General features: G+C 51.3%; 1 non-coding gene across 1 annotated transcript; it reads left to right on the top strand.

Moving 5' to 3' along the window:
* Positions 1-14,513: 14,513 nt before the first annotated feature.
* LOC118992150 (small nucleolar RNA SNORA51) lies at positions 14,514-14,645 on the top strand. Its single transcript, XR_005067587.1, has one exon. It is a non-coding gene; the product is annotated as a small nucleolar RNA SNORA51 (small nucleolar RNA).
* The last annotated feature ends 332 nt before the right edge of the window (positions 14,646-14,977 follow it).

Below are 14,977 nucleotides of genomic sequence, written 5' to 3'. Positions count from 1 at the left end.
TGAGGAACTTCTGGCCAAGATGGAGTCATGGGTAGACACACTGTGCCTCCTTGCACAAGCAAAATAAGGACAACAATTTAGAAACAAAAAACAACCAGTAGCAACAGAAAATGGAACTGTATAAAAGTCCAACAACCAAGGAGTTAGAGAAGACACATTCATCCTGACTGGTAGGAGGGGCGGAGTCAGGTGGCAGGGTAGAGAGGGGTCCCAGCAAAGTGGCCGCTGGCAAACCCAGCAAGGCCACGGATTGTGGAGGGGCACAGCACACAGGGCAGCTGGCAGACCAGGTGGTCGCACATTCGTGCACAGCTAAACCAGGCAAAACTGGGGAGTGAAACAGAGTGTGCAATCCAGGGTCCCAGTGCCTGAAAATAAAGCCTCAAAACGCCAGTTGAAAACACCTGTGTGGGTTGAGGTGCTGGGAGAGACTCCCAGCCTCACAGGAGATTTCGTTGGAGAGACCCACAGGGTTCTAAAACACACACAAGCCCACCCACCCGGGAATCAGCACCAAAAGGGCCCAGTTTCCTTGGGAGAAGTTCAGGGAGTGATTGAAATCCAGCAGAGAGCAGAGCAAGCACCATTGTTGCCTCTTAGATCCCGCCCCCACACACAGGGTCACAACCCAGTGACAGGGGTTGCCCCGCTATGGTGAACACCTAAGGCTTCATCCCTCATACAGAACAGGCACACCAAGACAAAAAAAAAAAAGGCTGAAACAGAAGAACAGATCAAAGCTCCAGAAAAAATACAACTGAGCCACAAAGAGGTAGCCAACCTATCAGATGCATAGTTCAAAGCACTGGTGATCAGGATGCTCACAGAACTGGTTGAATCTGGTCACAAATTAGATGAAAAAATGAAGGCTATGCTAAGTGAAATAGAGGAAAATGTACAGGGAACCAATAGTGATGGGAAGAAAACTGGGACTCAAATCAGCAATGTGGACCAGAAGGAAGAAAGAAACAACCAAACAGAAAATAAGGAAGAAACAAGAATTCAAAAAAAATGAGAAGGAGCTTAGAAACTTCCAGGACATCTTTAAACATTCCAACATCCGATATAGGGGTACCAGAAGGGGAAGAGGAAGAGTAACAAGTGGAAAACTTATTTGAACAAATAATAAAAGAGAACTTCCCTAATCTGGCAAAGGAAATAGAGTTCCAAGAAGCCCAGAGAGTCCCAAAGAAGTTGGACCCAAGAAGGAACACACCAAGGCACATCATAATTGCATTACCCAAGATTAAAATGAAGGAGAGAATCCTAGAAGCAGAAAGACAAAAGGAGAGAGTTACCTACAAAAGAGTTCCCATCAGTCTGTCAGCAGATTTCTCAAAAGAAACCTTGCAGGCAAAAAGGAGCTGGAAAGAAGTATTCCATGTCATGAAAGGCAAGGACCTACATCCAAGATTGCTCTATCCAACAAAGCTCTCATTTAGAATGGAAGGGCAGATAAAGTGCTTCCCAGATAAGGTCAAGTTCAAGGAGGTCATCATCACCAAGCCCTTACTATATGAAACGTTAAAGGGATTTATCTAAGAAAAAGAAGATAGAAACATATACAATAAAATGACAGCAAACTGACAATTATTAACAACCACATTAAAAACAAACTAAGCAAACACCTAGAACAAGAACAGAACCACAGACATGGAGATCACGTGGAGGGTTATCAACAGGGGAGTGGGAGGGGGAGAGAGGGGGGAAAGGTACAGAGAATAAGTAGCATAGATTGTAGGTAGAAAATAGACAGGTGGGGTAAGAATAGTATGGGAAATGTAGAAGCTAAAGAACTTATAAGTATGACTTATGGACATGAAATAAAGGGGGGAATGTGGGTGGGAGGGGTGTGCAGGGTGGAGGGGAATGAAGGGGGAAAGTGGGACAACTGTAACAGCATAATCAATAAAATATATATATTTTTAAAAAGAAACTTAAATTCTAGCATTGGGAACAAAATACTGTTTCCTGGTTCTTCAGGCTGCAAATAACAGAAAATTGTGATTTAACACGGCTTAGAAAATAAGGAAGCGTATTGCTTCTCGTCCTAGAAAGTCCACACGGGAAAGACTCCAGGACTGGCTGACTAGAGAGCTTCAGTGAAGTCCTCCAGAATCTTCCCATCTCCTTGGTCAGGAGGAGAGCTGGTAGCTGCGGTTGCTCCTGTGGGTCACATCCAAACATGGTTGTATCGAGAGTCAAAAAGGACTATTTCTTCCACGTCTCCTTCCAAGACGTGAGGACCTGTCCAAGAATCCCCCCAACAGACTTCCCTTCCATGTAATTAGCTAGAAAAGTCTCACCAGCCCACCCCTCAGCCACTCACAGGTCAATGGACAAGACCACTCACTCAATTCCCATCACCTGGGCTGGAAGAGTCGACCCCAGTATCTGCTACAGACACATCAGATAACATGTGACGAGGTGTTCAAAGGACTGACCTGCTTACCTGGCATAGGCGGAGAAAGAAATTCATTCCAGAAATTACCCGCACTAAAGTACAGCTGTGTTCAGAGAGCATCCGAGAGCCTGCTTGATTACACCGTCCAGCAGGGGCCACAAAGAAGGTCCAACTGAGATGTTATTGGGGATCTGATGTTGGAGTCCTGAAACACCATGCCTGGGGCCACAGTTTCATTCAGTGGGAGTTACCACTTCTAAGAAGATTAACCTGGCACTAGTGTACCAAATGGATTACAGCTGGTATAAAACTGTGAAATTGTCACCAACAAGAGGCAGGAAACCCAGGTTCTAGGTTGAGCCTGCTATCAATTCAAGGGGCCAAGTGGGATGAAGCTTGAATAGGGAGACATGCTGGTGCGGGAGAAGTGACCGTGGACTCGGAAAGGACTCTACCGGTTCTAGGGATGTACCTGACATACACCTGCTGGATCTTAGAGTTGATGCAGGGACGGAGAGAGACCTCACACTGAGTGAACGACCTTGACTTCAGCCAGACCAGCTTGGGGAGGGGCAAGACAGATACATTCAGAAATCAGAAGCCCAGGGAGCACTGGTGAAAACTGGCTGAAAACTTTGACCTTGGAGTCCTGCCGGGCCGCACGTGAATGACCATGAGAATAACACAGGTGAGAGTCCACAAGCCTGAGCAAAGAGAGAGCAACTTCAGCACGAAAGAAGGAGTGGGAGAAATCACAACCGGGATGAACTTTGAACTTCAGGGAAGTTCAAAAGTTGAATGGAGACTAATTGCAAGGGATAGCATATTTCACAGGATCCTGATGCAATATCTCCTGCAGGGCAGCTCTCAAAGGCCATCTCTTTTATGAAAATGTCCCTGTTGAATGTCACCTCTCCTTCCCTCCAGTTGCCCAGTGCCTCACCTGTTCCAGCACTTATTTCTTTGGTTTTGCCTTGGTTATGACTAGGTGATTTCCTGCTTAGCTCCTCTTCTACATTACAAACTTCTTGTCTCAGTCGACTTCCTGTCTGCAGCAGAAAGCCCGTCCTTGGGACACGAACAGCATCAGTGACCACTGAGTGAACACCGTGTACCAGCGTGAGCTCCCTCTGTTAAAGAGACCGCAAGGAAATTGTGAGAGCTGAGGCAGTCTCACTGAAACCTCAGAAAAGCCGAGGGGACCGCTCCCTGTCTGAGGTGTGCCCACGTGAGCACGGGGCCACCTACGCCCAGATGACCACAGGGCTCCCCTCGAGGCACAGGAAGTGGAGCCCACCCTGCTGAAGCCACCCAGTGACTCACTGTTCTGCGGCAGCCAACTCAGCCAGAAACTGCTCTAAGGTAAAATTTTCACAAGTTTGGACTCTGGCTTGCAATCAATCCCCTATCCTTGATTTTAGTTTCAGTGACCAGCTAAATCATTTCTCTGTTGCCTTGGTATCGGACTTCCAGACCAAGGTGCGAACACCCGGAAATTGTATGCATTTGTGGTCAAAAAGCTCAGGAGCCAATTCCGGCTTCCCTGGTCACTCTCCACGGAACACGTGGCCAGTCGCACCCCCGAGTCTTGATTTCTCTGTGTTGCCCAATGTTCATATTTCCATTATTCAAACATTTACGTGGTTTCAACTACGTGCCAGGCAGTTTTCTGGCTCTAAAAGGAATAAAGTTTCAGGAATGTATAGGGGTGAAGGCAGTGTGAACACCACAAAGACCAGAAAGCGTGGAAATAGGAAGGCAAGCAGCCCCCTTTTTTGGAGGGAATTGGAGGGGAGAAAGGGAGCGGGAGACATACTTTGTCTCCATGGAGAGGAAGGTGTTGGCATTTGGGGGTCGTGGGGTCGAGAATGGGACTTGTTCTTTTCTTGTTCTGGCTTCCTGCTCCTGACAGCATCCTGGTGAGAGCAGCAATTTCGTGTGCAGTGTTCAGTCCCCCTGAGACCCGGCCTCGCAGCGTGCCTGGAGATGTCAGCCCAGCTGCCCCGAATGCCAGTACCCTGTCCTTCTTACCACTGGTCCGTCCCCCTGACACAGTCCCTACCGCCCTGCAGGCTGAAGGGAACTACGGTCTGTGGCCCCTGCACCCCAAGCAGAGTATAGAAGGGTAAGTTCGAAACTGAGAAACAACAGCCTAAGAACCAGCACGGAACTTAGAAATAAAGGTGTTCTGTGTTCTCAGGTGCACATTACTGCCTGTGACGAAACAAACACTGTGGTTATTCCCTCTGTGTCTTCTCTTCTCAAACTATTCTCTCTTCCTAGGCGATCTCCATGGCTTCAAGCACGGCCTCTATGATATTACCCCACATTTCTATTTGCAAGGCAGGCCAGCCTTCTGCACAGCAGGCCTATACACCCAACTGTATCTTCTCCCCTCGTCTCCCCAGCCTGTCACATTAAACGTGTCCAAACTCACTCCTTCCCCAGAGCCAGCTCCTCCCCTGGTTTTACTCCCATTTCGTACCACGTTCTGTGGCCCCTCCTCCTCGTTGTCTTTGGATGCCTGCCTCACTGCTGTCCACACCACGCTGCCCGCCCTGGTCCAAGATGCTGCCTCCTCCCCCCTGAGCCATTGCAACAGCCCCCAAAGCAGGGCTGTCCGACCTTTAGGTGTCTCTGGGCCACACCGGAAGAAGAGGGGTTGTCTTGGGCCACACGTGGAATACATTGCGACACGTAGTCACAAAGACATCTCATAACGCTTTCAGTAAATTTATGATCTTGTGGTGAGCCACATTCATAGCCATCCTGGGCCGCATGTGGTCTGTGGGCTACAGGTTGGACATTCCTGCTCCAATTCCTTGCATCCGTTTTTGCTCCCTTCCAGTGCTGTCTTCTCCATGGTCTTTTAAAATAACATGTGTGTGTTTAAAACCCTTCACTGTGTTCCCAGGGCTCTGAGGATCAAGTCTCACACCGTGACTGTGTCTGGCGGGGCTCTGAGTGACCCTTCTCCTTTCTGATCACGGAAACGCCGGCAGCATCTGTTTTCCATGATTCCAAAGCTCCAAACCTGTCTTGCCTCCCGACCTTCGGTGAATGCGTGAAGCAGCGAGTGAGCAGAGGAGACGGGCGTGTTCAGTGGGGTATGCTCATAGACACAGCAAGTGATAAGAAAGTGACTTCTATTTTTAAAGACTTTATTTATTTATCTTTAGAGGGGAAGGGAAGGAGAGAAGGAGAGAAACATCAATGTATGGTTGCCTCTCCTGCATCCCCTGCTGGGAACTGGCCTGCAACCCAGGCATGTGCCCTGACTGGGAATCGAACCGTGATCGTGTGGTTCACAGGCCTGCGCTCAATCCACTGAGCGACACCAGCCAGGGCAGAAAGTGACTTTAAGAGGCTGCACAGTAGAGTCAAAAATTATGTCTGGCTAACAGCCACCAGCCGAGATTCTAACGCCGATTTCATCATTTCCGAAATAGTGCCTGTCACGGAGCTTCAGTGTCCTGCTCCCTAACACAGACAGACAGTGTCCGACACGTCCTCAGCGTCCAAGTGTGGGGAGTCCTACCATCTGCGCTGACTCCAGTTCCAGCAGAAAGAGCTGCACCTGCCCCAGGCTCCCGGACTCACCCTGCCTGCGTCCTGCCAGCCTCCCCCCCTCTGGTTTGAGTGCAGAGTAAACACCCGGTCATCACCGCCGAACAAGCAGGTCTGCTCCGCAGGTTAAGAAATAAGAGAAGTGAAGATGTTCTGTGGTTGTAGCACAGACAGGAACCAGGTCCTCCTGAAGCACCTTCCCCTCGGGGCCTTTGGAATCAGGGAGGCAATGCCACGCAAGCATCCAGAGCTGTGGGCGCCACAGGACGGGGCTGAGTGTGGATATGGCCGCAAGCCTTGGGCCCATTGGCCACAGGCCCCAGGATGGGTCTGGGCCCGCTCCAGTGTGGGTGCGTCAGGGGTTCTGGGAATTCACATCAAACAAAATCACTTCTCTACAACAGGAAGGCCTGAATCACACACACGGACCAGCTGTCTGGTTTCCCCACTCTGCCCCTGGACCCTAAGCCTTCCCTTCTCCCCACCGCGCCACAGGGGCTAGTGTGCCCTCTGCACAAGGGGCGCCCTCTCCAGCCAGAAAGGCCCAGCTGCACCCCGCCCCCGGCTGCTCTCACCGACGAGCCCTGCCCTGTGGGGTCTGCCGGGCTTCTCGGGGGCAGCCCATGTACACCCAGATCTGAGAAACGTTTGCCCCCAGAGATGCGACAGCCCCATTGGGTTGTTCTACTACCCATGGGAGTCATGCCAGCAAGGACTCTCCTCCCACATGTGGGAGGCTGAGGAGGAAATGTGTGAAAAAGATCACCCTGCAAACAAAAATATCACATTTCCACAAAACCTGAGCTATAACAGGCATCCTCAGAGAGTCGTGCTTAGTTGGTCACACCTCCAGCACTGACCAACCCGCCAGCTCGCTCAGCCTAAGGTAGACCAGCTGCATTAAGACTGTGCGCTTCGGCCCTGGATTGAGCGCCGGCCTGCAAATGAAAGGGTCACAGGTTCAATGCCCAGTAAGGACGTATACCTGGGTTGCGGGCCAGGTCCCTGGTGGGGGTGCACAAGAGGCAACCACACATGGATGTTTCTCTCCCTCTTTCTCCTTCCCCTCCCCTCTCTCTAAAAATAAAAAAATAAAATCCAAACAACAGAAGAAGACTGTGTTTAAGCAAAGAGCTAGTCCACATCCGACACTCGAAGCCCTGGGTTTGGGGGCTTTGGGAGCTGTTTTCTTCTGGAGTCATTTTCTTTTCCTGATTTACGCAAAGGCCCTGCCTGAGCTAGTGCTGGCTCTGGCGTCACGGGCCACATCCAGAGAGGAGTGACCATCTCAGGAAGAGGCACACAGTTCACTTTGTGCCTTTGGCCTTCTCCTTTTCTGAACGCTGTGCAAAACGTTGCCTTATTCGTCCAACACGGTGTCTGCTCATTTACTTAGTACAGATGTATCGCCCATTGCTTCCGTGTTGGGCAAAGCACTGCCTGAGGTTGTAACAGACAACATTTCCCAAGAGATAACACTGTCATTTGGACAATGAAAAGAGGAGGCTTCTTAACAAAATAATAATTTAGAAGGGTGTCATGTTGGAGAAGCATAGGAATGGCGAAGTGACCCCAAGCAGCCAGGCTGCTACCACTCCTGGGCCTGCAGAGAGGAAGGAGGGCGAGATCGCCGGGACGGGGAGTGAGGGGGGATGAGGTGGACGTGTCGCTCAAAGCGCGAGATCTGTGCCTCTGCAGGTCCATCTTCGTTACCATCGGAGAGGGGATACGGGTGGTACTTGGAAATGTTTATGGCAGTTTGACATGGTCGTCCAGGGGTGCGGTCAGTGTCAGCGAATGAGGTTGGAAGGTTAGGTTTTGTGTGGAAGTAGGTTCTCATGAGGCAGCAGGAATGACAGGGAAACATCTGGGGAACTAACTCAGGTTAAGAAGCTCTTGCACCAGATTGTACGTTAAGGTGCTTCTTCCTTCACTGAGAAAGTCATGCTCCCCTCCTCCTACTGAGGAAGGAAGGAAGGAGAGGAAGGAGAGGAAGTCAGACAGCTAAACTTTTGTATGTTATGTGACACAGTCAAAAGTGTGAATTCCTTAAAGGCTAGCCGTGTACTCAATTGAGATGATTTTCTCTACCCTGTGAGAATACAGAAGCTGATGAGAAGCAAGTAGAAGGATGCACTGAAGAGTAATGGTTGTCATCTACGGGGAAAGTTCTATCGAGAATGTTGAACTACAGCATGAAGCCTCAGTGTTTCTGCAAAATGAGATAGCAGTCTGGGCCCTGGCCGGGTAGGTCAGTTGGTTAGAACCTCATCCTGACACACAAAGGTTATGGGTTCGATCCCCTGTCAGGGCACATACAAGAATCAACCAACGAAGGCATCAATAAGTGGAACAACAAATCAATGTTTCTCTCTCTCAAATCAATAAAGAAAAATAATTTAAAAACAAAAACAGAAGACAGGAAGCACTGAGGAGGATGTGGAGAAACTGGAACCTTTCTATACGGCTGGCGGGAACGCAAACTGGTGCGGAGATGATGCCGCAGCCCGTGCCAAGGTCTCAGTCTGTGTGAAGTCCTTCATGGATGAGGAACCTGGAGTTCACAGCGCTAACAAGCGAAGAGAGCTGGGGTTTGAACCCCGCAGTCTGGCTCCAGCATCTGTACTCGGAAGCAGGTTCCGGGCCCCAGCAAGCCAGAGGAGGGCCCCCTGGGGGGCTGGGGGGAAAGCCAGCCCCTGCCTTCTCACTGCTCCCTCTCTGGAGAGACCAGACATCAGGAAACGAGGTTACTCGCCCCTTCAAACTGGCTAGTCCTCAGGCTAGTCCTCAAGCCTTTCCTGTCCTTGCCCACACTCCTAAGATGCCCAGACCAATTGTTGTGTTGGGTGACCTTCCTCATTTCCAGTTTGCATCTTGGCTTACGATGTGATGGCAAGACCACGAGAGACGGCAGACCTAGGGTCAAGTCCATGCCCGATCCTGCTAATTACCTTAGGATTTTTGCACAATCCGAAACCACTGTGTTGCCTCGGCCACCTTGCCTCCGTTCTGGACATTGCCATGATTGATAACTGCGGGGTGTTAGTGCTGGTGCCTGATGAAGGCCCTTTGCTTTCCTAGCCGATCGCTGTTGCTTCTGGGGCCTTCCTCGTCTGCCGACCCAGGTTGGTTCTCGGTTCCTGCCAGTGGTGTGTGCATGCGCACACGCGCACCTCCCGAGGGAACAGGGCCCTGCAGAGTTCAGGCTGATCATTAGCTCACGGTCTGTCAGCAAAAATACGTTAACAAAGAAAAGCAATTTGCTGTTATGTGTCTTGCGGTGACGTCACGGGGCTCATGTTTTCCAGAGTTCATTAGTTTTTATGTGTCCTCAGTTAATATCTAGCTCAATGGCATTTGTGAGTGGAATGCCCTCAAACAGAAAGTCACCCTCTTAAAATATAATTGAACATGTGTGCCCATTAATTTTGTGTTGCTGACACTGGATGTTATAATGGCTCAGGGCCAGGACCCCGGAGCTGGACTGCCTGGGTGGACGTCCTGACTCCACCATTTTGCTAGCGGTAAAATACTTAACAGCTTTAAGCCTTGGTTTCTTTTCTTTCCTTTCTCTTTTTTTTAATCCTCGCCCAAGGATATGTTTATTGATTTTAGAGACAGAAGAAGGGACAGGGAGAGAGAGACAGAGAGAGACATCCATCAGTTGCCTCCCATACGCGCCCCCGCCAGGGATCGAACCTGCAACCTTCTGGTGTGTGGAATGACACTCCAACAAAAACTCAGCCACTCGGCCACGGCAAAGCCTTAGTTTCTTGATCTGAAAAATAGAAGTCACTGGATGAGGCGGTCTGTTTGAAGGCTTTTACTGCGCTGCCTGGCTCAGGCCGTGCCCTCGACCAGTATTAGCTACGGCAACTATCGTGCCGGCTGCTCACGCACTGAGGGTGTGGGAGAGCACCTCAGCCGTGCTCCGGAGCACCCTCGGGGCAAGTGTGTGCGTCCTGGGGCTCAGCTCTGGGCCCTCATTGTGGTGAGGCTCCTGACCCCAGAGGCCCTGGCAGTATTGGGTTACTTCACCATGGAGCCATTGCTTCTACTGAGCTGTGACAGGGACGTTCTGCCCCGTGTTTGGGCCACCAGCAGGTGCCTAGACCTGTCTGTGTCAGGGAGAGCAGCGGCCTCCACTGGCTGGCCCGAGCCATCCAATTTGGAGGAGAATGAGAAATGCTGGTGAGAGAAAAGGATAATACACAGCCAGGGTCGGGGTCACGGAAAATCAGGAAGAGGAAAGAGGGGACAGGGTCTTGTTAGCACGAAGCCACTCACCCTCTGCCTGCAGATGGCTCCGTGGAAAGGAACTAGGCTGGGCCCCAGGCTGCAGATCTTAAGGCGGAGAATGTGGAAGGGGATGGAGCGGCGCCCATCTGGCTGGGAGACGGGGCTGGGGGACACGGCTGCCATCCCTGCTTCCTGAGACTGGGCAGAAGGTAAGGCCCAGATCAGGAGGCCTCAGGTCAGAACTCTGCCCACCCATACCCCGTCTCCTCAGGGTCTCTTTAACAGCCAACAATAGATCAGCTCTTGGGAAAGCCAGGAGGACTCACAGTGGTGTGGCCAGGGCAGGCCTCGCTGCCCTTGACCATGACCGAGGGCGATACCTGGCCCTGAAGCACACCCCCAGGCACAGCTTGTTCGGGGAGGTGCCTCAGCAGCTGCTCTATGAGTATGTGGAAAGAAAATGAGTTCCCTGCAGCTTTACTAACTTCCTTCCCCTCCAGAATGAAGGGGCTGTGAGTTCTGTTCCCTCTCTGAAAGGTGGACTTCTCCTTGACTTGTGAGAACATCTGGAGGAAGATGTGCGGGGAGGAAAGCTGGCCGAAGCCTGCAGAGATCTCCCTCTTCCTGGAGCTGCAGTTTGGGGCCCCGGCTGCCAGGAAGCTGCCTGAGGACGCCGAGGCGGGGCTTCCTCACCTGGGAATGGAGGGCAATGCATGGAGCACCAACCCCGAGGCACGCTGACAGGTGAGGGTGAGAGGTAAATAACACTGACATGCTCAGTAAGGTATGAGGCAGGGGGTAGGTGCTCCGTGGATGCCAGCCCAACGAACTTCAGAGTGTTGTAGGGGAAGGTCCAGCCCAAGAACAGAATCATTTGATAAGACGCCTATACTGCTATATCTTAGAGGTCGAACCTTCCCCCTCCGCACCCCAAATCCTTGGCACTTTTCTGGGGCCCTTCATCCTCCTCGCTCTCCTTTGGGGCGGGAGGGATCGCCCCAGGGCTGAGCAGGTCCACCACTGCCGCAGCCCCGGTTGCTGCAAGAACCCACTGCTCCTTGTGCCGGCCACACAGAGGCCGCTGGCGTCACACGACTCCCCGAAGACAGACAGAAAGGAAACCGTTCCCGTTGCACCACAATCTATCCGTCTGCCGTCCAGACCACGGGCAGCAGGCTTTGCTGGACACAATTCTCCTGGACACAGCTCTCGTTTCCGCAGGCAGGAACTCCTCTTGGGTGTCAGCTCAACCCTGTCAGGCAGAGCCGGACTCCCCCAAGGGGTCATCCCCACCTGCAGTCCTAGCGCGCGGAGCACAGACACCTCAGGAACCTGCATCCTCCCCTGTGGTCGCATGGCAGACAAAAGAAGGAACTCCAGACATAAACCAGATTCCATAGCAACGGAAAAAAGCCAGTCTCAGAAGTACGTATACTGTATGTAACTTGGAAAGCAGCTACAAAGGAAATATGTGTGTATACAGAAGGGTAAAACAAAACTATATCAAAAACAACTCAAAGGGGCCCCCAGCCAGGTTGCTCAGTTAGTTAGTGCATCATCCCAATACATCAAGGTTGTGGGTTCGATCCCTGGTCAGCGCACATACGAGAAGCAACTAAAGAATGTGTCAATAACGGGGACAAATCAATGTTTCTCTCTCTCCCTCTCTCTCTAAAAGTCAGTAAATAAAATTTTTAAGATGTTATGTATTTATCTCCAGAGAGAGGGGAAGGAAGCAGGAAAGACAGGGAGAGAAACATCAGTTGGCTGCCTCTTGCACGCCCCCTAGGGGGGGGACCCGGCCTGCAATCCAGGCATGTGCCCTGACTGGGAATCGAACCAGAGACCTTGTGGTTCACAGGCCCGCACCCAGTCCACTGAGCCACACCAGCCAGGGCTAAACATCAGTAAATACATTTAAAAAGAAAAACTCAAATGGAACAGATAGTTGAGCACCAATGCTCAGCATTATTCACAATAGCCAAAAGACGGAAGCCACCCAAGTGCCTATCGGTGGGTAGATGGATAACAAGATGTGGTCTTTACAGATGACAGACCTTATTCAGCCTTAAAAAGGAATGGAATTCGGACACAGGCTACTACAGGGGCAAACCTCGAGGACATGATGCAAACCGAACAGGCCAGCCATGAGGAGACAAATACCATAGGCCAATCTTAGTGGTGGAGACCTCAGAGACAGACAGACAGTGGTGGCGGCCAGGGGCTGAGGCAGGCAGAGTAGGGCATTAGCGTTCGGTGGGGGCAGAGTTTCCGTTTCGCAAGAGATGAAAAGAGCTCTGGACGTCGGTTGAGCAACAGTGAGAATACACTTAACACGGTCAAGCTCTCCACCTAGAAGTGGTTGAGAAGGTGGGGTTCACGCTGTGTGCATTTCACCACCATTAAACAAACAGGCAGAAAGGAAGTCCTCAAGGGACCAAGGGGAGGGGAGTGTGGACGGCAGGGTACACGGGGTGGGGGAAGTGATGGTTTCCCGCCTCCACTGCCCGGGCCCCACAGGGCCCCACAAGCTGACAGAGCCTGTTGCTGCTCAGTCTGCACACATAGCAAGCTGCGTCCATGTTCCTGGGAGACAGCCCGTCTTGTGTAGAGCGACAGTGTCACTGAGACACTTCCACCAAAAGGAAAGGCGCTTCCCGCTTATGCTTGCAATGCAGTCTTCTTGAGGGGCCATATTAGATTCCCACAGTGCGCAGTGTTCTGCACGCACTGCTCATGTGAGAGACCCCAAAACAAGACCCTTGGGTTCAAACTTCAGCTGAGGGCCCAGGAGCAAGTCACAGATCCCCCTCTGCTCCTATATCACTTACTTCTCAACCCATTTATGAGGCTGGAGATGAGGTACGTAAAGTGCCTACTGTGTGCGCGGGCACGTAGTAGGAGCTTAGTAAGTTTACGCTCCCCTTCTTCCCCACTATCCAACTGGATTTGGTAACCCTGGGGGAAAACAGGCATGGGGTGATGATACCAGGAAGGCTCCAGCCATACTGTCCTCCACAATCCTACCCATTCAAGTCTGAACTGGACCTCAGCTTGCCGTTTACTAAACAAGGCAGGATTGAGGTGGGCAGGAAGAGAGGAGCTTGATTTCGTTTTCCCAGCTGGGTCGATGTGGCTCCATAAGTCAGGCTTCACTACCTGGTTCCAGCCCACCCCACACTCCCAAGGCACCCAGCTTCAGGTACTCTGTATGTCTTTGGCCAAGTTTAAGGCTGTCAGGAAGAAGGAGAGGCATTTCCCCAGACAGCCTGTAGGTGGCACCAGAGCCACGTGGAGCTGAGCTTGCTTTTCCTGGTCCAAGTCTGGCCAGGCAGGGAGCCTATCCAAGCCTATGGGGAGGATCCTCTGGCTGATTTCTTCTCTTTGGTAGGATAATCCTGTGACTTTTCAGTCAAAACCAGACCCTTCCAGATGCTTTCCAGAGGGTGAAGGGGCACTGTTAATACATGAGGACAACAGGCGAAAACTCCCCTGTCCCTGGTACACCAGAACCTATTGTCACCCTACGCTCAGGTCATTTGTCTTCATTGTTTCCATCCTTCCCTTTCATGTTTTTAGAAAACAGATACTGTTTTCTGTCTCCGAGCACTGCTATCTTCGAAGCTGACAGGGTAATGGGATGTTTTAGACCTCGCCACTTCCATTGAACGAAGCCTGAACAGAGTCTGTGAGTACCCACTGCAATGTCGGGGGACGCCATCCCGTGAGGAAAGAGTTAAAGATGTCAGGGGTGGAATAGTGACCTCACCCAGACTTTGTGCCTCTCGGAACCTGCTTTCCTGAGTCTATCCCCTGCTTTCCTGAGTCTATCCCCGGAACTTGGTTCCAAGTGCCCGTGTCCTGTATCTCTCTGAATGGAAGCCTGAACCAGCCTGGTCTCCTTCTCACACCTCCCTCAGCCTGCCTCCTCCCTGTGGCACTTTTTCCTCACAAAGCTGATGGAAAATGGCCCTGGCTGGCGTAGCTCAGTGGATTGAGCACGGGCCTGCGAACCACACGATCGTGGTTCGATTCCCAGTCAGGGCACATGCCTGGGTTGCAGGCCAGTTCCCGGCAGGGGACACACCAGAGGCAACCATACATTGATATTTCTCTCTCTCTGTCTCTCCTTCCTTTCCCCTCTAAAGATAAATAAATAAAATCTAGAAAAAAAATTTTTTAAAAAGCTGATGGAAAATGAAGGGACCCTGAAACACTTCCTGAAACACTTCCTTGTGTCATCAGCTCAGGGATACTTGCCCCTTGGACAACATAATAGAACGCTTATAGTCTAAAAGGTTGAGGCCTCCCGGCACCTGCCCCAGGCTGTGTTCTCACATCACCTGCGCAGAAAGAGGAGGCAGAGCAAACCCACCACACGCACACCTCAGCCCCGTCCCTCTTCCTGGTCTGTTCTGTGAGTGAGGGGACATGGAGGGGGAAAAAGGAAAAGAAAAAAATAAAATGCTGAAATAACAAGAGTATCCCCCTAATAGAGCAGTTGTTATCGTTCAAAGTGCTTTACATGTGGTTTAATCCTTAAAACAACTCTGGGGTGTAGGTAGTTATTGTCACCCCACTTATCAGATGGGGAAATTGAGACACAGGCCCAGCAGCTGGCCCAAGGTGGTGGGGGCAGGGCTTGAACCTGACTGCTCTGGGTCACCGCAGTTCACCCCCGTACCACACAGGACAGCGTGACATCCTCTGGCATTGAAGCATTTCCTTCTATTAGCTTGGTGGCCTTTTCTGAGTGATCTAAATCTT

This window comes from Sturnira hondurensis, unplaced genomic scaffold (genome assembly GCF_014824575.4).
Source record: "Sturnira hondurensis isolate 20B ecotype Veracruz unplaced genomic scaffold, ASM1482457v3 Scaffold0007865, whole genome shotgun sequence".
Classification (NCBI taxonomy): Eukaryota; Metazoa; Chordata; class Mammalia; order Chiroptera; family Phyllostomidae; genus Sturnira; species Sturnira hondurensis.
The sequence above is the reverse complement of the archived record's forward strand: the minus strand, read 5'-3'. Positions and strand labels throughout refer to the sequence as shown.